At 42.1% G+C, this 24321-nt stretch overlaps 1 long non-coding RNA gene across 1 annotated transcript in view; it reads left to right on the top strand.

The window, feature by feature from the left end:
• LOC131807603 (uncharacterized) overlaps positions 1 to 23147 on the top strand; it is a 36486-nt gene extending 13339 nt beyond the window's left edge. Inside the window, exon 3 of the long non-coding RNA XR_009344552.1 lies at positions 22961 to 23147. This is a non-coding gene — a long non-coding RNA (uncharacterized LOC131807603). The remainder of the gene's footprint in view (positions 1 to 22960) is intronic.
• The last annotated feature ends 1174 nt before the right edge of the window (positions 23148 to 24321 follow it).

The raw sequence follows: 24321 nt of genomic DNA, 5'->3' as shown, positions 1-24321 counted from the left end.
TTAAGTCAAGCATCCTTACCTGGCTACCAAGGACAGGCCACCCTTTTCAAATAATACCCATCCTTTACTCACTGTCAATAAAGGATCCTTGACATTGACCTCTCTGAGTGTTCATGCTTGCTGCTCCCCTTGTTTGGAAACCCTTCCTTCTTTCTGGCACAGAAACAAGCTACGTTTCCTTCAAAGAGTTTTCTTGACTAGATCTTTATTGACTGCCTCTTCCTTTGAACTCCCGTATTTTCCTACAATGAGGAATTTAATCCAATACTCTTTCTTTCCTCTTTGTTATCTTACTCTAGGAAACTTGATTGTGACCCAATAATTAGATTGCTAGGTTTTTGAGGGCAGGGGTTTGAATATAACATCTCAAGACCCTGGCATGGTGACCCCATGCACACATTAGAAACACAATTCACATTTGCCTGGTTAACTCCTATGTATCCTTAGGATCCTAGGTTGAACCTCAGTTCCGAAACATAGCTGCTCCCAATAGATCTAAATCTCCTACTGTAGTTTCCCAGAGAACCATGTGGCTCTTCCAGATAGCACTCTTCAAAAATACAATTTTTTTTTAATTTGTTTTATTTCATTACTCTGTTCCCTCCATGAGGGCTGGGTCTATGTCTGGCTTTATCTGGTACACAATGGGTACTCTCTGTAAATATTTATCTAAATGAATGAATACATGTTGGTTGGATGGCTGGACTGGAATGTGACATGGACTTCTTGCAGAATGAGAAGAACAGAGTTGAAGATGTTCATCTCCTGGGAGCTGGTATCCTTGACCACAGTTCTAAAAAGAATCTAACAGCAGAGACTTAAATGGGTCAAATCAGCAAAATCATTTTAGGGTCATTATTGGCAAAGAGTAACATACTATTTTCTTAAAGATTTTATGATCGAGTTATGAAAGTAATACATTTTTATTGTGGAAAATATGTAAAGTTTAAAAAATTATAAGAAAGCATAGGAAAGTAACCATAAGTCCATCCCTCAAAGGCTTTTCAAAAAATAATATTTTCTTCCAACACTGAATAAGTACCTTTTTTTTAACATATTGGAAATCCTGCTGAATATACAATGTTGAATCTTGCTTTCTTTTTAATCATTTAACATTAAATAATAAATATTTTTCTTTGTTACTGAAAACTCTTTGAGTTGGATTTTAATAGGTCATCGAATAGCATTATAATTTCAGATAGTTCCAGAATATTCCACTGTGTGAATATACTCTATCATTCCCCAATATAGGATGTGAGGGTTGATAAATGTGAGTTTTGACCCTCATGATTTTGAAGACATTGTAGAATCTCAAGATGATAAAAGAGAAGATGTGTGACACATTTCTCCAGGGGTTTCAATGTGACACCCACCTTCCTTCATTGGCATATCACCCAGGCTATCCAGATCTCATAGTGAGTGAGTGCTCCTCAGCCCTGGCACCCTCACCCCCAGTGAGTGCTCCTCCATCTCCTACTTCTCCCCATGTAGTAAGTACTATTGATGCTCTGTCCATATATTGTCAACGCTCAGCATTCCTGTACATGTCAATGGCTTCTTTTTTTTTTTTCTTTAAAGATTTTATTTATTTATTTGACAGAGATCACAAGTAGGCAGAAAGGCAGGCAGAGAGAGAGGAGGAAGCAGGCTCCCTGCTGAGCAGAGAGCCCGATTCAGTGCGGGGCTCAATCCCAGGACCCTGGGATCATGACCTGTGTGGAAGGCAAAGGCTTCAACCCACTGAGCCACCCAGGCACCCCATGCCAATGGTTTCTTACTGCAAGCACCGTGGATTCCCTGCTTAAGGATTTTCTTGGCTGCAGGAACATGCTCAGTCATGAGGGAGGTAGGCTGGGAGTGTCAAAGCATTAATGCCCCCAAACATTCCTCACCCAATGATAAGTGGGAATTAGCAGATAATATCCCAGCTCCTCATCACCAGTGAGGAAAAATTTGGGGGTGTGCTCTACACAGAGCTCCCCACCAGGGCTGCGTTGCAGTTTCCCACAGGCATAATTTTCTCATTAACACGCCTGTATTAGCTTCTTTTCCTCCACTGCCTCATTTCCATATTCTTCTCCTGTGCTTCCTGGAATCGGCTCACAAATAAACCATTCAGATTCAAATCCTTGTTTCAAGGCCCACTTCTGGGGGATCCAGTTTAAGATACCCCCACTTCTTAATTATGAGTTCTAGCACCTCCCAGCTAAGAGAGTTCCTCTTCTTTTTGACTGAAGTGGAAGCTAAAAGTCTGAATGATCCAACACGTATTTTAAGGAACAGGGTAAAAATGCAAAACCATGCCAGATGGCTGACTCCTTATCATCCGAACATCTAATAGCAATGCTCCCAAGAGAGAATCAATTGTACGGAGACTCTGGTCTCTTTGGAGGTGACTTTGGATTGTTCCTTCTTTCTCCTCTCGTTTGTCCCCTAATTTCTCGCTTAATCTGCTTCCTCTGTGGTGGAATGCATCCTAATCTGAACTATTTTTGCTGCCAATCCCTAATTATATTTCCAGATACAGCCATGAACCTGGCTGTGAGGTTAGGTATGCTATCCTGCAAGATCATGTTCATTTTATTTAATTCATGGTTTCTACTACTTACTAAAAGTCTGATGTGTGCTGGGCGACTCTACTAGATTCTGCAAGAGATTCTGCTGGAACTAGTAAGACACCATCCTTATAGAGAAGGTAAGACATAAACACCTGGGCTCCTTCAGGGTCGAGTGTGATGTATCATTTCAGGGACAACACATAGACCAAGACAGTTCCAGGAGTTCAAAGAAAGTAGTGGTTCATTCTGGCTGGATTTGGAGAAAATTTCTTGGATAGGGCTAAGAATGGTGGGCGGGTTGAATTTTATTAAACCAAGTTGGTCGAGACAGAGATAGAATTGATCCAAACTTCCCCCATCTCAGTTCCCAAGGGACTTTTATCTGATGTTAGAAGGTAAAGCTGCTGTTTCCCCCCACCTTCCTACAGGAGGTTAGGAAACTTCAGTTTTCTTCTGTCTTAGCTCCTACAATACACGCGGAGGAAACTATAGCATCTTTCTGATACAAAGACCGGGCCAGACCCAAGTCAAACTGTCATGTAGTCAGTCATACCATTAGGAATGCATTTCATTTTAGAGATGAGAATACCATCTCACAGGGATTTAAACAAAATAGACAACTGGTTGTATCTCATGTTAAGAGAAGATTGGAGATAGGCATTTGCTGGTGCTGGTTTAGCTACTCAGCAACATCATCAAGGATCCAGGATTTTTCCCATACTCTGCCTTCCTTAAGCTGATGGCTCTTTAACCTCATGCTACTCGCCAGCTGGTTGCAAGCTGTCTGCTTTGGATTCAGGCATCACCAGTGTCTCTGAGGCAGGAAGAAAGGAGAAGGGCAGTAACAGAAGTTCTTTTTTTTCTGAGCAAGACAGCAAAAGTTTTCTTAGGAGTCCCTTGTATCATGAGCTAGGACTGGGTCATACGGCCTCCCCTGGCAAAAAAAAAGGGGGGGGGGTGTTGGGGGGTGCACCTGGGTGGCTCAATGGGTTAAAGCCTCTGCTTTAGGCTCGGGTCATGATCCCAGTGTCCTGGAATTGAGCACCGCATTGGGAATCTCTGCTCAGCAGGGAGCCTACTTCTGCCTCTGCCTGCTTGTGATCTCTGTCAAATAAGTAAATTAAAATCTTTAAAAAAAATTTTTTTTAAAGTTCTGGAAATGTAGGGACTTCTTTTTAAGAGTCTATAATTATAGAAAGTAAGGAAAAGGGAAGAGGGAATGGCTGCAAGAAAGTTCCTACAAATTCTGCTTTCTCTTACATGAAACTGCATCGGCTATGGCCAAAACCCAGGACTTTCCTTCCTGATAGCTGGTATATTAAGCCAACTATTTCCACAGCTATCCTGTAAGAACCACCCCAAATCTCAGTGGCATATAATATGCAAATTCGTGAGCATAAGAGAAGCAACCAGAAAGAGGAGACAAGGTTCATGGGAAGAAGTCTCGCGTGAAAAACATGATACACCTACAGCACTTTCCCTTGGCTGTTACTGTTAAGCCTCCCCTCTCAAAAACCAGGCTAAGAATGAGGCCAGAATGCGGCCCCCAACTACAAGCCTGACCTAAAACAGAGGACGGGGCTCCAAAAAGCACCAATGAGCGGCCTGCGTTGCCTGCCAATATCGACTAATCAGGATGTGATCTTTCCAACCAATCAGGATGCAGCTGTTTTCCCCTCTCGGTTATTAGCATACTTGGCCGGAGTGGGAACCTGTGCAGGCGCTTTCTCTATATAGGCAGGGTCTTCCGGGTGTTTGGGGAGGTCGGTGTGATTGTTTTCTGCTGGGTGGGAAACCTTTTAGTTTGAGCTGTGGCCGTAATACAGGCTTGCTTGTGCTTTTTGTTTTTGGATCCGGCCTCGCTTTGTTTGTTTGTTTGTTTGCTTTGGCGAAGGAATCCGGGTCCCTTAATAAAGATGTGCTCTCACCTCAGGTGTTCGGAACTGGCACAGCTCCACTTTTGTCTATATTCCTTATGGCCAAAGAAGCCGCATGGGGCCAAACAAAACTTTTTGCGGAAGGAACTATAGAGTTACTTGGGTAAGGGTGTGGGTATGGAAAGGGATAAGGAATGGGGGAAATTTCCCGTACCCCAGCTGGGTGACCTGTGTTATCTGTGTGTGGCAAGTTGTGGTGGAGCTAGGATGTTAATGTGTGTCCCTGCTGGTGGCAAACGCGCCTGTGAAGGCAATATCCAATCATAACCTGATTCTAGGGGTGAGGGAAGGGATGAATAGGGCACACTAGTCCTTTAGGGAAGGCGGAGCATGTTGAACCCTGAATCACCTTTCACAGGTGACTCTTTCCTTTTATTAATAAGTGCAATCTAGCTAACAGGATTCTGACACTCGGCTTCCAGCATTTATCAATTTGGCATTAGCAGGGGCAGACAGTTCCTCTGGGTTGAATGAGTCTTACTTTCTGCAGCAGTGATATCTGGAGCTGTTACCTTCATTTCTCAAGGAGTCTTTTCTCAGTTAAACTGCATTTGCTGTAGTTACTGTAACTGATAGCAAATATTGCGCCAATAAGAATAGAATAGAGGTGGAGGTATTCCCCATGATGATCATGATCCCCGGGTTTCTGTTGGTGCTGTTACATATCATCGGGACATACTTGACAGGAAGGTTGCATTGGGGTTTAATTTAAATTCTGATGTGTGCTCAGAGGGAAAGGGCAATACAAGCAAACCAGATTTAAGAATAGGATTGTGGGGGCGCCTGGGTGGCTCAGTGGGTTAAAGCCTCTGCCTTCGGCTCAGGTTGTGATCTCAGGGTCCTGAGATCGAGCCCCGCATCGGGCTCTCTGGCAGGGAGCCTGCCTCTTCCTCTCTCTCTGCCTGCCTCTCTGCCTACTTGTGATCTCTGTCAGTCAGATAAATAAATAAAGTTAAAAAAAAAAAAAAAAGAACAGGGTTGTGTCTCTGAAAAAACATATACATATTCTTTGAAAATGGAATCCACTCATTCAATAAACATCTCCAGTTTCTCCTCTTTCTGGAGGCCCCGTTGATGGAAGAAGCATATATGAGCTCATTAGAGAAATCAATGAATCTTCTAAGAAAAACATACGTTTTTGTGTACTTAGTGTTTTGTGGGGTTTATTTTTTTAGCACTTGTCATGTGCCAGACTCTTGGTAGAGCTTCACAAGTATTAGTATTTAAATTTTATTATAAATGTATGAGGTAGGTCTTATTCTTGATCCTGTTTCACAGATGGAAACCCAAAAGCAGAAGGAGTTTAAGCAACTTCAAGGTTGGGTGGCTTGAAAAAGGTATGGATTTCCCCATGACGAATAGCAAAAGGAGGTGAGCCACTTGGCAGACGACACCATCTTTCGTGAAACCACTGAATTCTGAATGACCATAATCATTTTGGGAGAACCAAAAAGCCTCATAGCTGAGAGTCTTGATTTGACGTACAACAGATTTTTCCTGCTCGGTAGCCTTTCTTTTTCCTCCTAACAATGGCAATCTAACTTTCCCTTGGGAGAAAACCTGTTCCTCAGCTAGAGCATGTGGTTTGAATAGGCAGGTCTGACCCTTCATCTCCAAGGCTAGGAAATAAGTCAAGCCTGGGGAGCAGGGGAGAAATGAGCGTCCACTCTAAGACTTTTGTTCAAACTTTTGGGAAAGATGCATGCTCTTTCTGGTAGAGATGTTAAGGGCGGGACTTCATACTGGGATAGCTAGCTGTGTGGCCATCTTGCCATGGTTGGAGAAAAATCTGAGATTAAAAGCAACCCAGGGGGCACAGATGCTGGGGGACTAAGAAAAGGAAATTCCTAATGATGTTATTTGAGTCCCTGGATTTTTTTTTTAAAGGTTTTATTTATCTATTTGACAGAGAGAGCATGTGTGAGAGAGCACAAGCAGGGGGAACAGCAGACTCCCCAGTGACCGGCGATCCTGACTAGGGGCTCAACTCCAGGACCTTGGGATCATGACCTGAGCTGAAGGCAGACCCTCAACCCAATGAGCTACCCAGTGCCCCCCTGAGCCCCTGGATGTAGAATGCTTTAGCTTCTCATTACAGAGCCTCCAGGCTTTTTAGTTATTTGAGACAATAGAGAACCTTCACTGTCAAAGCCAGTTTGAATCAAAGTTCTGTCATTTGTACCAAAGAGCCCTGTCTGAACATGTACAGATCACTTTCCAGGCCCCTTCTGCTGCCCTGGGGGCCTCCATCCTTTCTGTAACAAATCTTGGACAGTGAGGTTGATTTCCTTTCTCTGACGCTTCTACCTGCATCCACCCAGTCTTACATGAAGCTTGGCTCCTTGAACCTTCACCTCCTTATTGACACCAATAACAAGAACACAGGCTCTTTTCATTCAAAGGCTTCAGGTTCATCATTATGAAGAGAAAACAGGTCACATAGAGAATTAGCACACACAAGTTTCAAAGTGGAAAAAACTCACATGTTCTGATAGTCATGGTCTCTGATCTAGTGTTTTGCTGTTCACTGTGGTAGCTATGAACCACAGCTGCCCACTGAGCACAGCAAATGCGGCCACTGTGAGTTGGAAATGGAATTTTTAATTTTATTTAATTTTAATTAAAATTAAAATTTAAAATTTATACTTAGTAATTGGAAGATGTTTTTATGTATGCTTGGAACAACTCGAGTATATGAATTTTCTTACCAACTGTACATTTTGTAAATCTAAATACAGATCAGTATTGTTGATAAAAATTTGGTATCTGAATTAACACGTGGTATAAGCATAAAATACACATGAGATTTTAAAGATTAGATTTGAAAAGAAGCAAAAATAGTTTATTAATTGTTATATTGATCACATGTTGAATTTTTTTAAGATTTTATTAATTTGTTTGTCAGAGAGAGAGCACAAGCAGACAGAGTGGCAGGCAGAGGCAGAAAGAGAAGCAGGCTCCCCGCTGAGCAAGGAGCCCAATGTGGGACTCGATCTCAGAACCCTGGGATCATGACCTTGGCAAAGGCAGTGGCTTAACCGCCTGAGCCACCCAGGTGTCCCTGAAATATTTTTGATATATTGAGTTAAAAGTGTTTGTTTTAAAGATTAGACAGAGTGGGGGGAGGGGCAAGGGAAGAAGGAGAGAGAACCTAAAGCTGACTTCATGCTGAGTGTGCAGCCAGGGATGGGACTCAATCTCACGACCCTGAGATCATGACCTGAGCCAAAACCAAGAGTCAGATGCTCAACCTACTCAGCCACCCAGGCACTCCTACAAGGATCCTTAAAATTTTACCTATTTCCTTTTACTGTTTCAAACATGGCTCATATTCTATTTCTACTGGACCATGCTGCTCCACAGTTACTATCTAACCAGTGATTTGAAGACCCTACTGGTACTCTGTAGGCCAAGTTCACCAAACCAATGGTCATGGTGATTTGTTCTGACAGTGTTCAGGATTTGCACTTTTACTCTGGAAAACGCATTGAAGAAATGTGTCAGCAGCCCCTCTTATATTAGTCTTCTTTAAAAATCCTGGAACAATCTAATTAAGTAGTTTTTATTGAATATTTTTCATGTCATTATTTGATCAATGGACAATCCTTCTGCTGGTCCTCTATGGGATAGTCTAATAGTTGAGGGTATAAAACACAAGTTCCTAAAAAATAAAAAAAATGGGGTAATATCCCACTTAACACTAGATGGTGTTGTAGATTATTTCCAGAAATCTTTCCTTATTGTATTGCTTTGGTTGCCATTTTGTTAACTGTTTACTCCTATGTATCTGATATTTTTATTGAAATCATCTGGCAATCCTGAGAAAACTCCACTTGGCTTCATTTCTTGCACTTTCCAGAGATCGTGGTTCTAGAGTGCTTCCTTCCACTCAGAACCTGGAAGATACAACAGAAGCAGAATGGTGAATGAGGGCTCACGCTACAAGGTATCTGCCAACTGGGGGGCTCCTGGCCCAGTAGGTCCCCTTCTGCATGGTAGGGACTCCCTTTGGGTTTTCCTTTTTAAGCATTCAAAGTTTGGAAAAAGCAACAAAGCAATGCTATGTTCTTCACCCTGCAAACCTAAAAAACAAAACTTTTTTTTTTTTTTAAGGACTTCATTATAAATCTAAATACACCCTGCAAAACATGTGTCATACGTTCGCCTGCTTGCTCCCTGATCCACTCTCCACACCTCCCCTGCTCTCCTTTGCACTGCAGAAGCCTCATCTTGCAAGTTGCGTTTCTCAGTCTTTGCAGCCAGCTGGCTTCTGGCTCAGTTAAGCCTATGGGAGGCATGGATAGGAAACAGGAGGTAGGACAGCAAAGGGAAGCTTATCTCCCCACTCTTTCTTTCTGAAGATGTGTCACCTTTGGTAGTGGCTTTGTGTCTTTTGTCTTCCAGCTCTTTTCAAACAACCCTTCATTCTATGACTTCACACATAAAATTTCAGAAAGTGCACATAAAATAATGCTGTAATTGATTATGGACTTATAATTAATATTTTAAAATGGATACTTATACACATTGAAATAGGATTATGGTTGATGAAGTAGATCAGGGCATGCCCCTGGGGGTTAAGATTAAAGGGGACCTGATGTTCAACAATCATGAATATTTTATCCTTTTACAGAAAGAACAAAAGGCCGAACTGTGAAGGAGAAAAGAAAAAAGAAAAAGCACACTTCTGAACATTTTTGGGGTTGTGAAATAAACTTTAGTATCATAATATATTTTTTTCATACATAGGGGTTTTATTCAGGAATTATTAAAATATCATAATTATTAGCTTTCTGTTGCTGCTGCAACAAATCACTGTGAATTTGGTGGCTTAAAACAACACAAAGTTATTATCTTACCATTCTAGAAGTCCAAACTCTGACGACCAAGGTCTTATGGGGCTAAAATTCAGGTGTCAGCAGTGTAGCCATCCTGTTTTTGGAGGCTCTAGGAGAGAACCTGGTTTTTTTAATTTTGTTTTGGTTTGGTTTTTTTCTGTCTCTTCCAGCTTTTAGAAATCAGCTACATTCTTTTGGGCCCCTTTCTCCATTTTCAAAGCTCGCGAGATTGCGCATCTTTGACAGTTCTTTTGTAGACCCATTTCCCTCTGACTGCAGCAGGGAAAGTTTGTATGATTTTAAGGATCCCTGTAATCAGGTTGGACCTACCCAGGTAATTCAGGATAACTGCACATCTCAAGACCTTAACTTAATCACATCTGCAAAGCCTCATTTTGCTATGTAGATTAACATATTCACAGGTTCCAGGGAATACGATATGGACATTTTGGGGGAAGGTCCCATTTTTCTGGCTACCATGATGATTTACAGTAGGAAGCTACCCTTCATCTGTTAAACTAAAGGCTCTCTCCATCTCTCTAGCTTGGATGTAGACCCCTCCTCCATTTAGCATGCTATTTTTCTGAGAAGGCAAAATGTTTATTGAAGTTCAAGTCTACAGAGGTAATGGTATTCCTCATCTGATTATGTATGGCTGAGCAGTAAACTTGCTATTTACATTTTTACAATAGAAGACAATGAGAATTTTACAAGTTCATTACAGTGGTTTTCATCAGAACAGTCAGGCAGATCTCAAATTAAAGTTATGACAGAGCTGTCTTGTAGATTTCCCCCAATGAAGAGACAAGCATCATTTGCTCTAATTGTTGCTTTGCTGTCGCAAATCATTTTGGCTATAATGACAAACTAACACAGTTCTATGAGATATTACTTTTTGCACTGGTTGCAGAGGTTGTGCTGAAAATAGGCCAATTTCTTAGGAAGTAGAATTTTGCTGAACTGGTTAGTTGTCTAGCAACCAAGGCTGGGGACTAATCATTAGAAAGTGCTAATGTTCACTGACCTATGATGAGCAAGTCTTCCTTCCCAAGCAGATTAACTTCTCTTTAAGGAAAGAGGTAATGAAATTCAGAACTTTGCAAAGAAATCAGAAGTAGACATCGGATTAAGCAAACAAGTTAAAGTAAGAACTTGGTAGATAATCATGAAAACAGTCCTTGTCAAGTCTTTTCACATTTCATTGAGCAATTGTATTCCTCTAGCAAACAAAGGAATAACACTGAATGTTCAAGAAGTTGAATTATGTAATCAGCCATCAGAAATACTCAAGCTGCTTGCTCTTTTTTTTTCTTTTATAGGATATATCCCCCCCATTTTTTTTTAAAAGATTTTAATTATTTATTTGACAGAGAGAGAGAGATCACAAGCAGACAGAGAGGCAGGCAGAGAGAGGGGGAAGCAGGCTCACTGATGAGCAGAGAGCCCGATGCGGGGTTCAATCCCAGGACCCTGAGATCATGACCTGAGCCGAAGGCAGAGGCTTAACCCACTGAGCCACCCAGGCACCCCAAGCTGCTTGCTCTTCTAGTTCATCGGAGGTTAACTGTTTTTTCCTGTCATTCTTTTGTAGGGTTTTTGTATGCTTCGTTTCTGAAAAATGATTTCAGCAGCTAGACGTTGTTCCAAAATTTAAGATGCAAGAAAGGGGACATTTCTCTGATTTCATAGCTCAAGTCAAATGTTGTTTGTGAAGGTTAGCAAAATGTCTAATCATAGTTTGTTTGTTTGTTGTTGTTGTTGTTGTTGTTGTTGTTTTCTGGCTGCTTTTCTTTTTCTTGGACTAATGAAAACCAAGACAAATATGGGTATGGCAATTGGGCTGCCAAGATATGTTACCCCTCCCAAATTGGACCAGTAAATTATGGGCAGCTGTATTGTCAACACCTGCTTTCTTAGGCTTAGCTGGATGCTGTGAACTTCGTAACTGCCCCCAGGATGCAGCACTTTTTGCTTTAAAGAGATTTTCATGCAGCTTCCCTTTTGGATGCTTCCACTTTTGAGGGGCAGAGTGGGAGCTGAGCCTTCTATATCCCCAGGCTTGAGAAGTCCAACCCTGTCCCTGGTCTGGCTTCTCTGTCTGTAAGGAGAAGATAAAAATTGCCTTTTCATTCATTTCATATTTGTTCAATGTTGTCTTAGCTTAGGTTCCCTCAAAAGTAGACCCTGAGATAAGATAAGGTAAGCAGTTTATTTGAGAGGTGACCCCAGGAAAACACTACTGAGGAAGCGGGAAGTGAGACAGGAAGGGAAGGAAACCATAAGGAGTGGCTTATCAAGTTAAGCTACCTCTCTGGGCAGCTGGAGTTCAGGCCCACTGGGGAACTCTGGGAGCCACGTAGAAGACCCCAAGTTGATCTGAGTAATTTTCTAGTCTGTCTGGTCAACTGCGCTGAGGCCAGAGTGGCTTTCTGCTGTTTTGAAGAAAGCCTTCTGTCAAAGAAATGCAGATATTGGCCACTGGAAGTAGAGCAGGCTCACACTGTAGTGGTAAGGTCCAAAATGATCATACAAACAATTCTGTGTTTCAGCCTATGAGTAAGGCATTGAAGTAAGTGTTGGAGAAAAGGTTGATCTACTCCAACTGACTCCAACTGGATCTACTCCATTAAGCAAAAGCAGCTGTTTTACTGAGTGCTCAGAAGGATGCCAGCTGCTGTGAAAGCAGCAGCAGAAGTAGGAAGCATGGTCTTTCCCTGATTTTGAGGTGCTTCCTAAGTAGGGAGGACAGCCCTCACTTTATCATGTAACCTGGGCAAACGAACAACATCGAATGGTGCTGTAGGCATTAGGGAAGGATGGGAAAAGCTTCATGGAGGAAGTAGGATGCTTGCAGAAACAGACAAAGCCCGTACAGCTGGAGAAGTGGGAAAAAACATCAGCATGAAGACAAAGTTAGCATAGCATGTTGGTAGGCTGTGAATAAGCCTATGAGATTCGAGTAGATGAGACAGGTTCAAGAGTGAGAATCTTCATGATGAATTGGGCAGGGCAGGGCTAACCTGAGAGGTTTCAAGGCAGAGCAAAACAGTCTTGGCTTATTATTCTCCTAGAGATGTCTTGCCTCAAGCCTATAATCCCTTGTGAAAAAGTCCACCCATGCCATGGTACTGTTGAAGAAGGGGCTGTGTCTCAGAAAAGGACCCTGCTCCACAGCTGCATCTGGTTAGAATGGGGAAGACTCCTGACCCTAGATGGGCTAATCAGATTCTGGCATTTGGGTTTTGTTTTTTCCCCCTTGATATTTGGCATTTGGACCAAGGGAACTAAGAGTTCGAATAAGCTGGTTTTTTGTAGAACCAGGGCAAGCACTTTGTTTCCTTAGTAGGCCACAGCCATGTGCAAGCAACTACATTAGAGTAAAACATCACGGGAAATATGGAAATGCGGCAAAATAAATGAACTCATGCACTGAGAGAATCAGAGAAGGGAGACTATGTGGTACAAACAAGTTACAGGTAACTTTCTAATTCCCCCACGGCATGGTATACTTCTGTATACCATGTACCATGTAAATTCTGTAAACTCCCCATTCATACTACTTTGAGGGGGTTTCTCCTTGGAAGTCACTTATCTAGGACAAAATGGTAGCCATTAATTTGCATATTGCTAGTGCTCCAATTTTTAGTCCTCAGGGTTGACCTCATAGCTGATGATCCACCGAAGAAAACCTGTATATGAGAATCATGTGCAAATCGTTTGTTAAGGAAGGGCTCCAAGGGAGACAGTATAAGGAACAGCGGAAGCAAGCGGGAAGGAAGTCAAGCAGGGGGTGAATTCAGACTGAGTCGGTGGAGCCTGCAGGGGGCGCTGCAGTGGAAGTCTGGTCTTAGGTTTGCTTTCCCCCTTAAACGCAGGCAAGGGAGCAGGGTTTTTGCTCTGCACTGTCCGAGGAATGTGGAGGTAGGTTTTAAGCAAAACCCTTGCCCTCAACTCCTTTACAACCTAGTAGGGGGAGACGAACTTGCAAAACACATATAGGCAACTAGAAAAATGGCTTCCAGGTGATAGAGGAAATCTAGACCCAAAGGAAGTTCTCTTCAGTGAATGTTTTAACATTTATATGCCATGTATTACCCCCACCCACCCCAAACAGAGAACCACTGAACAGCAGAAGTGTGGCTGATTTCCTCCCAGGTGCTTTTGGTTTTTCCCTCTAAAAAGCAGAACTTCCTGAAGAATGGCTGTTGAAGGGAGCCCAGTTTATACTCGGCAGCCTTGACCCAACAAAGAGAGTAAATATCAAACCCAACATCGATAAGACTGCCGTGTGCTTTTCTTTTCCTCTTTTCCCTAAAGGCGTATTTGCTCTTTCAAAGACTAGGAACACACTGTTTAAAGTATTTTTGGTCCAAGGGTTAGGCTGCCAAGAAAGCAGAGAACATTTGGTTGTAGTAGTGGGGTTCTCACCCAATGTGACCTCTGCTTAGGGCAGGAATTGTCAAAAGTGTAGAGCAGCATTCATGAGGCTTTCAGGAGTCTTAAAGGGTCAAACTGATGAAAAGTCGAGAGGCTTTTCTTTATTATGAGCAAATAATATACCATATATCATTTTTTTTAATATACAAGCAAGTGCTATGTACTAGTAAACTACTATATGAAGAATTCACTATTACTAAACTTTAGTATTCACACATTTTAGCTAGTACATTGTTGGAATTTACTGAGAACAGTAATTCCAGATTCCAGTGAAAGCTTCACTGTTTCACAGCTGTGCACAGGTGGGTAGGAGGATTTCCACAAGGCTTGGGAAAACCCTGAGCAGTGCCTCCCCGGTGGGGTCATCTAGAGTTCTCAATCACAGGTATGCTTGATTCTTAATCATCAGCCATTGTTGGCTCAAACTCTTCTCAATCTACTTTCTTTCATATTTGCTTCATCTTCTCATATGGGAAAATGCTGCTTTCACTTGGGTCTCCCCAGACGTAAATTATGAGATAAGGGTCTGAGTGCACTAGTTTATATGGAGGGTGATCCCCAGGAACCATTTGTAGTTTATATGGAGGGTGATCCCCAGGAACCATTTGGAGGCAAAGCTGAGTGAGGAGGTAAGAAAAGGAAGGGAGAAAAGCCATTAAAGGTGTTAAAGGTGTGTTAATGAGCAGAATTACTGTGCTCATGGGGAGCAGGAGTTCAAGCCTTTGGAGATTTTGCATAACATGCCTCCGTGTTTCCCCACCAGAACTTACCCACCATTTCCCACTGGCCAGGTATTGAGGGCTGCTTCTGGAGACATCAGCTCATAGATACTTCTAGCCTTCCTAGCACACTGGATCGGGCTCCTGAAGGGAGAGGAAGCTCTCGGGGAGAGTTGTAGGTGTTTTGTAAGGGGCTGTTCGGTGAAGAGAAGAATCAGAAGGGAGGGCCAGCAGAAGCTGGGCAGGGCTCAGGTCTGCCACGGATGCATATTTTCACAAACAGTATTAAGGGCCCATAGGTTTCTAATCACTTGATTTTGAATGTGTTGCATTCCAAAGAACTACATACGCCCACATTGCTTAGTAATCACAGAGAACTTTGTGTAAGGATATAATCTTAATGTTGGAACTGGAAGGATGAAAGGAAGCCAGACATATGAAGAAAGGAGCGTGGTCCTAAAGTCTTCTGCATCCGTTTGCCCGTGTAAATTCCGAGTCTAGAACGTGGAGATTTAAATCGCAGATTACTTCAAGAGTGATTCTTAGCTCTCCGTTCTCATTCAGAATGAAATTATTTTGTTTTCAGCCAACTCCTGTAGGATAAAATTTCAGATTTTTCATTTGATCCTATTTTAACATCATGCTTCTCATTTCTCTGTGCCCACCCATTAGTCACATTTCCCAGTTCCATTTGCACCAATCACTGCTTTGACAGTTCCCATTTTCTATCCTAGGTTTCTTTAATCTAGTTTCTTAAGAAAAAAAAAAAAATCTCATTGGAGACACAGAAATGCTCAATCCCTTCTCAACATGGTGAGGGTGACAATTCCAATACCTGGGACTGGAATTGCTCCAATTTGTCTGGTTACAAACTTCCCCACTTTGTCTTGCCCCTCAGCCTAAAGGTAATTCCATATCTTTCAGAAAGTAATCCTGAAGCTTGTCTTGGGTTCTTGACATTCTGTAAGTAATGGTGGCACAGTGAAAGGGATTTAAATGAGTATGAGAAGGGATGTCTTCCCCAAAGACCTTGCATCACAGATTTCTTTCTTGCAAGGGGAGTCACTGTCAAATTGCCTGAGTCACACATTACTTCCTTCCAGTGTAACACCCTCCCAAGGGACTTTGTGGCTTCATCCTGAACAAGTTCAGTCAGTGGTGTTAGAGGGAATACTACGAACTTTAAAGAATTATGAAGCTAGCTCAGACCTCATTTCTTAAAAGATTTCCTGAAGTCTTCCAGTAGAAACATCATCACGTGTCATTAAATAATGGCATGTCCCCTTCCAACCTATTCTACCACAGATGGTATCGCCTTTCCTTGGGCTTTCTCTGATGTTTCTGACTTTTGGAAGAATTCTGCTATCCCACTTGTATTTGGTCTTGTCACGTTCTCTGCACGTGATGTTTTTCTGCCTCTCAGAGACTCTTCACAGTGTTTGTTTCTCTGATGGAAAACTTTGTTTTTTCATATAATTATGGATTGTTTTCATCAAATTTTCTTTCATTAAAAAAGCTTTACAATGGGAATAGGCACCTGTACTCTGTCTGTAATTTGATTCCATTTTCAATAGCCCTTTCCTGTGACCTATTTTTTTCATAGCTAGCAACCCAAAGTTAGCTCTCAATTAAGGCTGAATGAATAAAACATTTAAGTCATTGCTTTATAAGAAGATCCAACTAGCTAAGCTGTATGCAGACTTCAAATATATGTCTTAAAGGAATTCTAGGTATCTGGGTTTCTGATCTTCTATCTGAAATCTCATACCAATTTCACTGACTTTGTGATGCTGGATAGCAGGAAGGGAAAAAAGTAATACATAAACATATTTTTACATAACTACAACAGAAAAAAATTCCTCACCTCAAAGTGTAAACCGGTATATTTTTTTTAAACCAGTATTTTAATTCACCTAAAACTTCTCCTCCAGTGGTTTTTCAGCCCTCTTAAAAAAAAAAAAAAAAAAAAAAAAGAATACTTCCAGTGATAGAAAACTCAATATCCCCTCACAAAGCATTCCAAACAACTTTCAGAATGTTCTAATTGTTAAAGAAAAAAAAAATCCAGGGGCCTAATTATGGACAGTTGTAAGTGCTGTGCTAAAAAGTGTGATAGCTTTCTGGGTTGGTCATCTTAATTAAGGGAACTCTGCAAAATAAACCATGTAACCAGCCCATGTGGGGGAAAAAAAAAATTTATATTGAACCTTAATGTCTCCTGACATCTGTAAATTCCTCATCCCCTAAGCAACATGTTTATTTATCCAGCAAGTGTGTACCTATTTGGGTCACTGTCTCATGGGTGTACTGTGAATGATTATGATTCCATAACTGTGTTGAATAGAGTCAAACCTTTCAACCTGTACCTCAGATAAAATCATCATGGCCTGAAGGAGTGCGCTTCTAGTTCTGCAGGGGTCACATTGCCCTAGAAGGGTCATTGAAGTAACCAGCCTGAGTCATTTGCTCTCCATTCATGATCTAGCACAGGTCTCTGTGTTCTGACTTCAGTTATAGTCAGGGGCATGTGAAGGAGTGAGGGACTTCCTAGGCCTCCTTGATGTACCCAGTAGTCATTGTCACATGTGCCTTCACACAGGCCCTCTCCAGTTCTAGTCTGAATGGTGCCATATTTTGTGGTCTCTCTCAGGCTCCGCCTTGCCAGGTGTCTCATCCCTTCCCACTGGAGTGCTCTCTCTCGTGTACACCTGATTAGGTCACTGTTGCTTAATTGCCTCATTGCCATCTGCATAAAACTCAGACTCCTCACAAGGAAAATGCAAAGCCTATGCTAACGTCTCCCACCGCACCTCTCGCACCTCTCGTCTTGATCTTTCCGTCTTCCAACAGTGTGCGGGATTACCTTTGTTCTTGGGTAGCCTGGGCTCCCTGCTGGTTCCCATCCTCCCAGCCCCGCAGTCTTTGGCTACACCCACCCCTGAGAACAAAACCCTACTGCAGAGCTTCCAGAAAGCTGGTTTTGCCTTATACGTTCTTCCCCAGCAGGATAGCTTTGTGCTCCCTTGCATCTTAAGCTTATCTCAATTGCTAGCACTAATCACTCTGTACTGTAATTATTTTCTACTCTACATCCTCCCCAAACCTGAAGCTTTTTGTGAGAACAGGCTGGATCTTTATCTCTAACCTGGGGATGTAATGTAGTGTAGCTGCCCCATATCCCAAACGTGTGATGAATGCAGGTGCTCCTACTTAGAAGTGAATAAATATTCAGCACTCTGAAAAATCTAATCCTGCTGCTGACGACTGTTCTCCGAATACACCTTTTGAGAGAACTCTGAAGTAGCTAAGTAATGATGGTTTTAATGGAAGCCCTAAAATATTAGTAGTAGTGATCTCTGGTGGCTTTCCCCTGGATTATGTTTTTGTCTTAGTTTTCGTATTCTCAAAATTCTCTACAAGGAGCCATATGGATTACATTTGTAATCAGGAACAAATGTTAAGAAACATTATATATTATTTTGTATTTGCATTTACCTCTATGGCAAATGTGTGCGGAGCAAAAGTCCTCAAGGGGTGAGCCCTAGTTTTCTCTAGAGCTGGAATAATAGGTGACATTGTTTCTTATTCCTTCAGATTTGCCATTGTTTTCCTGGATGATTATGTGTTCCTTTTACAAGAAAAATGGTATTTAAGTACTTGAAAATTAAATAACATGACTAATCATTGGAATAGTCAAATAATCAAACCACAAGAGATTACTGAATTTACTCAAATCATACTTACTGTCAAGCCATTTAGCTCCTATTCTGAGCCCATGGAAAACAACATCAATATAAGAATCTATCACTTAAAATGGAAAATATATGACCCTGCAAATTATAAAACTAAAAATTTGTTTCAGACCTTTTGGACATTAAGTGTTATCATTGGGCTAGGAAGAGAACCTAAGTCCAGTTGTGAATTATAGAGTTGGTTTTTAATGGAATGTAACTATTTCTGTTGCCAAATCTATTGTCCTTTGGTACATAATACACCGGAGATTAAGGCTCCATATATTCAGTAAAAGATTTACTGTGAGGAAGTAAAAACAGCTTTAGTCATAATTTATGCAGGTGCATATTTATAAGTAGAGTGTAAATATTTGAAAAAAGGCAAAGAGAAAGGTAGGAATCAATATTATTTTAGAATTTCTTTTTATTTTCTTCTTTAAACCCATACGCTTTGCATTTATTATGAGTTAAAACTAAACACTCCTTCAATATTTATCAATCAGTTAAGACTTTTCTCAATTGCCTTTGGTGAGAGCTGAGTAAAAATCAGTTGCTTGCTGTTATTTGTTGAAAAGGAGATTAGGTATTGGTTTTTAGCCATTATGAGTTGTTCTTAAGGTTCTTGTATATTATCAATTACCACAAACTGAAAATATGATCTACAAACTTGATCAATAATTTTCATGAATAATTAAATGTCAGCATAGCGATTTCTAAAGTGTCCTCCAATCCTAGGCCTCAAACTCTTAACCTGAGAGCTACACAAATGCTAATACTTAGATGCAGAAGGCCAGCAATGACTGAATGATGGAAACGTACATGTACTTAGCACTGCACTGTATAGTGTCATAGATAATAAATAGAGAAATTGCCTAGTATTTATTGTCCCACTCTGTCCTCAACACAAATCTAGGAAGAAAGTCTATTAGAGTAGTTGACAACCTGTAATCCCAGCTGCTTATGACCTACTGTGGCAGACCCTCTCCCTGTCATGTTCCTTGACAGGCAGCTCTGGACCTAGCTCCATATCTCCTGGGCTGACAGAAGAGCCAGCAGCAGAGGGAAGTGACTGTCAAACCTTCCATTCAAAGCTCCAGCCTGGAAATGACAAACATCTCTTCTGCTCACAACTCATTGTTCACAACTAGTTGCCTGGAACCACCCCACGGAAGGGGGCAGGGCAGGAAGTGCAGTCCTATAGTGTGTGGGGACAGACAGGAAATACTTGGCGAACAGTACCTAACCACTGCTACAGTGAGCGAGGGTCCCTATCTTACACACGAGGAAACAAACTGAGAGAGGTCAGTTGGCCAAGTCACATAACTGGTAAGTGAGAGAGTGAAGATGCTTTTAAAGACTTAAGCCTGGGGCACCTGGGTGGCTCAGTGGGTTAAAGCCTCTGCCTTCGGCTCAGGTCATGATCCCAGGGTCCTGGGATCGGGCCCCACATGGTGCTCTCTGCTTGGCAGGGAGCCTGCTTCCTCCTCTCTCTCTGCCTGCCTCTCCGCCTACTTGTGATCTCTGCCTGTCAAATAAATAAATAACATCTTAAAAAAAAATAAAAATAAAGACTTAAGACTGAATCTGTAGAAAATTCTGAGCCTACCAATTCTGTGACATCTAGAAAGACATGCGAATATTAGAAACTGAACAGAGATGCGCAGGTATATCTTGGTCTCAGTGTTGTAAACTCTGAAATCCCTTAGCTGTACTTCCAACTGCCCACCTCAAAAGCTGGAGACCAAAAGTAGTGACCTTGTGACCAGAGCTGAGTTCCTTATAAAATGTTCTGGCCTGGGGGCACCTGGGTGGCTCAGTGGGTTAAGCCTCTGCGTTTGTCTCAGGTCATGATGCCAGGGTCATGGGATCAAGCCCTGCATCGGGCTCTCTGCTCAGCAGGGAGCCTGCTTCCCTTCCTCTCTCTCTGCCTGCCTCTCTGCCTACTTGTGATCTCTCTCTGTCAAATAAATAAATAAAAATCTTTATTAAAAAAAAAAAATGTTCTGGCCTGTGGAGTTCTTGGATAATTTCGTGACTAATAGGACCAATGTGACTTGCAATGACTCGGATGATGTTATTAGCAAGATAAAGTCAAATAACCCTCAGGAGAGTCAACACTGTCCTTCCAGCCTGCTTCAGGAGTGTGCATTTCTCATTAAGGTGACTTAGAGACAGGGCTGTTGTACACTGTAACTCCAGGGACATTGTCCACAAAATATTCCATGGTCCTGGACCCTCCCAGAGCTGTACAATGCGTTGTCCGAAAAGCACGTCTGTCCTCCTAGGGGACACGTGTCCTACTCACCCTCCAATTTCAGCCTCTCTCCTCTGTAGTATTTCACTTCTTGTAAGTAGGAGTTATAACTGAGCCACCCAGGCACCACTGTCCTTTCCCTTTTAACATCTGACATCTTGTGACCTTCAGCCCCTGCTCCTAGGTACTAATGAACCTCTGCTGCCCTAGATAGAGCAGCACCAAGCAAACACATTTTCCTTGCTTCTACAGAATCCCTGGCAAGTGGTTTCCACCCAGGCTGCACCCTAATACCCCAGGGTGTTTTCAAAAAAATCCCCTTGCCCTTCCCCCACCCTCAGGATCTGATTTGACTGCCCCTGGATAGGGCCATGAATGTTTTACAAAGCTCCTCCCATGGTTTTAATAGTAGCCTATGATGAGAACGACCGACCTAAGAAAGAGTTAATAAGTATCCCAAGACAGGGTTACTACCACAAAGCTCAGCTTACTAGATGAGGACCATGGGAGAAAGAGCAAAGAAAGATAAACTGTAATAGATTTGATTCCTGCACCTGTCGATCTGGTGTCTGGCCAACAATTTTGCCAAGACCCACAAGTCCAGCCGTATCACCAAATCTGTTAGATCTATTCTCAACTTTGTACTTAAGGCGGTCCTTGCAAAGCTTTTAAAAATCCAGATACCTGGGGTGCCTGGGTGGCTCAGTGCTTCTGCCTTCAGCTCAGGTCGTGATCCCAGGGTCCTGGGATTGAGCCCCACATCAGGCTCCCTGCTCAGTGAGGAGCCTGCTTCCTCCCAACCCTGCCTGCCTCTTTGCCTACTTGTGATCTCTGTCAAATAAATAAATAAATAAATAAATAAATAAATAAATATTTTTTTTTTAAATCCGGATACCTTGTCCCTACCTAGGCCCAATTAAGGCAGCCTTTATGGGTAGAGGACAGGTACCTGTGGGGGGGTTTTTTGCTACTTTTGATGTTCTCTAGTTGATTCCAAAATACACCCAAGGTCAGGAATGGCAAGCTCCTTTTATTCAATATTGTACTAAACTTCACAGCAGTTTTTGATATTGGCTCCTCCCTGTTCTTGGGAAGCAGTGAGCTTGGCTTCCATGACTCCACACTCTCTTGTTTTCCTCTTTTCTTCCAATTCCTCTGTTTTTCTCTTTCATTCTCATCTCTTCTAGATTTCTACATTATGGGAATCTTCTGACTTCAGCTCTTAAGGCAAAATCATCCCCTGGGTCTAGTTGTTGTAATTTATTCCTATGCCTCTAATCACCATCATAAAGCCAAAAGCTCCCAAATTTATGTTAGTAACCCAGATTTCTTTTTTTTTATATATATAAACACTGAAGTGCATTTACTTATTTTTTTCAAATCTGCAATTTCCTTGACTGCTATCTTGTTCTTTATATCCCTAACACCTAGCCCAAATGCCAGCTGCAAAGCAGGTATTCTTTTAATTAACATATAATGTATTATTTGTTTCAGGGGTACAGCTCTGTGATTCATCAGTCTTACATGATTCGTAGCACTCATCATAGCACATACCCTCCCCAATGTCCATTGCCCAGCCACCCCATCCCTACCCCGACCCCCAGTAACCCTCAGTTTGTTTCCTGAGATTAAGAGTCTCTTATGGTTTGCAAAACAGGTATTTAATAAATGTTTAAGGAGTGAATGAACATGGGCGCCTTGGTGACTCAGTAACCCAGATTTCTTTTTGGAGTTTGTTTATCCCCTGGGATGCTTTATAGACATCTTTAACTAAACATAGCATATCCCAAACCAGACCCTTGACCTCAGATGTGTGTTCTTTTGATGTCTTCTTTGCTCTCACTGTGCAATGCAATCTCTCCAGTTACACAAGCCAGAAATCTGGAAGGTGATCTCAACGCTGTCCCTCTTCAAACCTCACCCACAGACCCAACCCTTGGTCACATCCCATCTTGCTTACCTCCAAACCCACTTCAAAGCCAAGTATCTTCTCTCTGCCTGCATAACTGCATTAGGCATTTCTTACTGCATCATACGTTGCACTAAAACTTAGTGTCTTAAAACAATGAATGTTTTCTATAGCATACAGTTTTTGGAGATCAAGGATATGGGAGTGGCTTAGCTGGATGATTCTGGCTAGGGGGGACTCTCGTGATTCCAACATGAGATGATGGCCAGGGCTGCAGTCTTCTGAATGCTTGACCAGCCCTGGAAGATCTGCTTCCAATGGTAGCACACCTACACGGTTGGGGAGGTTTGTGTTAGCAATTGGTAGGAGGCTTCCGTTCCTCCCGCCACATGGAATTATCCATAGGGCTGCTTGAGTGTTCTCAGGACATGGTGGCTGGATGCCTCCAAAGGGAGTGATTTTTGAGAGAACAAACAGGAGGCTGTAATGTCTCTTTGGACTGACTTTCTGTAGTCACACACCATCATTTTGGTATGGCCTTATTGCTTACCAAGATCACCCCTGTTGATTGTTCTAGGGAACCACACCAGCATGTGAAACCCAGGAGGAGGATTGAGGGGGCTGATTTGGAGACTGGCAAGCACAACTGCCGATACTCCAAGCCATGCTATAATCATTTCTCACCAAGAATATTAAAAGACCCCAACTGATCACTTCTAACTTTGCTTCATTTCAGCCTTTGCTATAAAACAGCTACAATCATCTATTTTTTCCCCCCACAATGACCTTTTAATAAAGAGAATTGGATCATGTCATCTGTCAGCTTGCATCCTTTAAATGCCATTATATTGAACTTAGAAATTCTTACACACCTCACCCTTCCCTGGCAAGTTCTCAGCATCTGGGTCTAGCCTCCCTCTCCACCTAGTCCGCAGCTCCCTCACCGTGCGGTCTTTGTTCCCGCCAGTCTGGTCTTCCTTGCAGCATGCTTCTTCTCTGCCCAACTCCCTCTCACTTCAGAGCCTTGGAGGTGGTTACTTTGTGTACAGATTGCCTCCTTCTCGCCTCCCAACCTAAAGCTTCACCTAGTAAAATTCATTACAATTTTTATTTATTTATTTAGTATTTATTTACTTATTATCTCCCCCGACCATGGCAGCAGGGACCCCGGGAGGAGTGAATGAGCTTTGTTCAGGTTCCACACCAGGTGCCTAGGATGCTCACGGGAAAGTAGGGGATCCTTAATATTTACTGAAAGCAATGAATGAATGAATGAATGAAAGACTTATATTTTTTAAGTGAGGATTTTGCTTGAACTCCCCCGATATCACTCTATGTCTCTCTTCTTTTAAGCTTTGCCAACTATTCTAATGCTGGCGATCAGAAAATAGAGATGGGGAAACCTGACACAACCAACATTTAGGTAAAAATAAAGATTGTTTTCTCCTCTGCTGATCTTCCCCTCTCCACCCCCCAAAGTCTAAAAAAGATGAACCTTTTTGGACTTATTGATCTTGAAAATGACGTAGAGAAAAAAATTAAGAACATTCTGTTCTAACCAAGATGATTTCCATAAGTAGAAAGGAGATCTAGAAAAGCCCCAAATCAATTACTGTGTTCGAATCGATGAGTACATCTTAACATTGTTTTTTGGTCAGACTCTTCTCCCCAAATGGCTTAGAGAATATCATCTGTTCTTGTGTGTGTGTGTGTGTTTTTTTTCCTGTGCATTCCTACTCACACATATCCAATGAAGAAAAGCCTGAGGCGAGGTGCTCGCATTTGCATCGTAAAGCACAGGGCACATTTCTAAACTGGCACCTCAAGGGCAACATCAATGCTACAGCACACATCAGTCTGCTGACGTGTGGTCTAGGCAGTGTTCTTAGCCTAACAGTTCCGCCTCCCACCCTGCCTTCCAAAAAAGAAATCTTCTTG

This window comes from Mustela lutreola, chromosome 9 (assembly GCF_030435805.1).
Source record: "Mustela lutreola isolate mMusLut2 chromosome 9, mMusLut2.pri, whole genome shotgun sequence".
In the NCBI taxonomy this organism is placed as follows: Eukaryota; Metazoa; Chordata; class Mammalia; order Carnivora; family Mustelidae; genus Mustela; species Mustela lutreola.
Note: the sequence above shows the minus strand (reverse complement) of the source record. Positions and strands in the feature narration are given on the sequence as shown.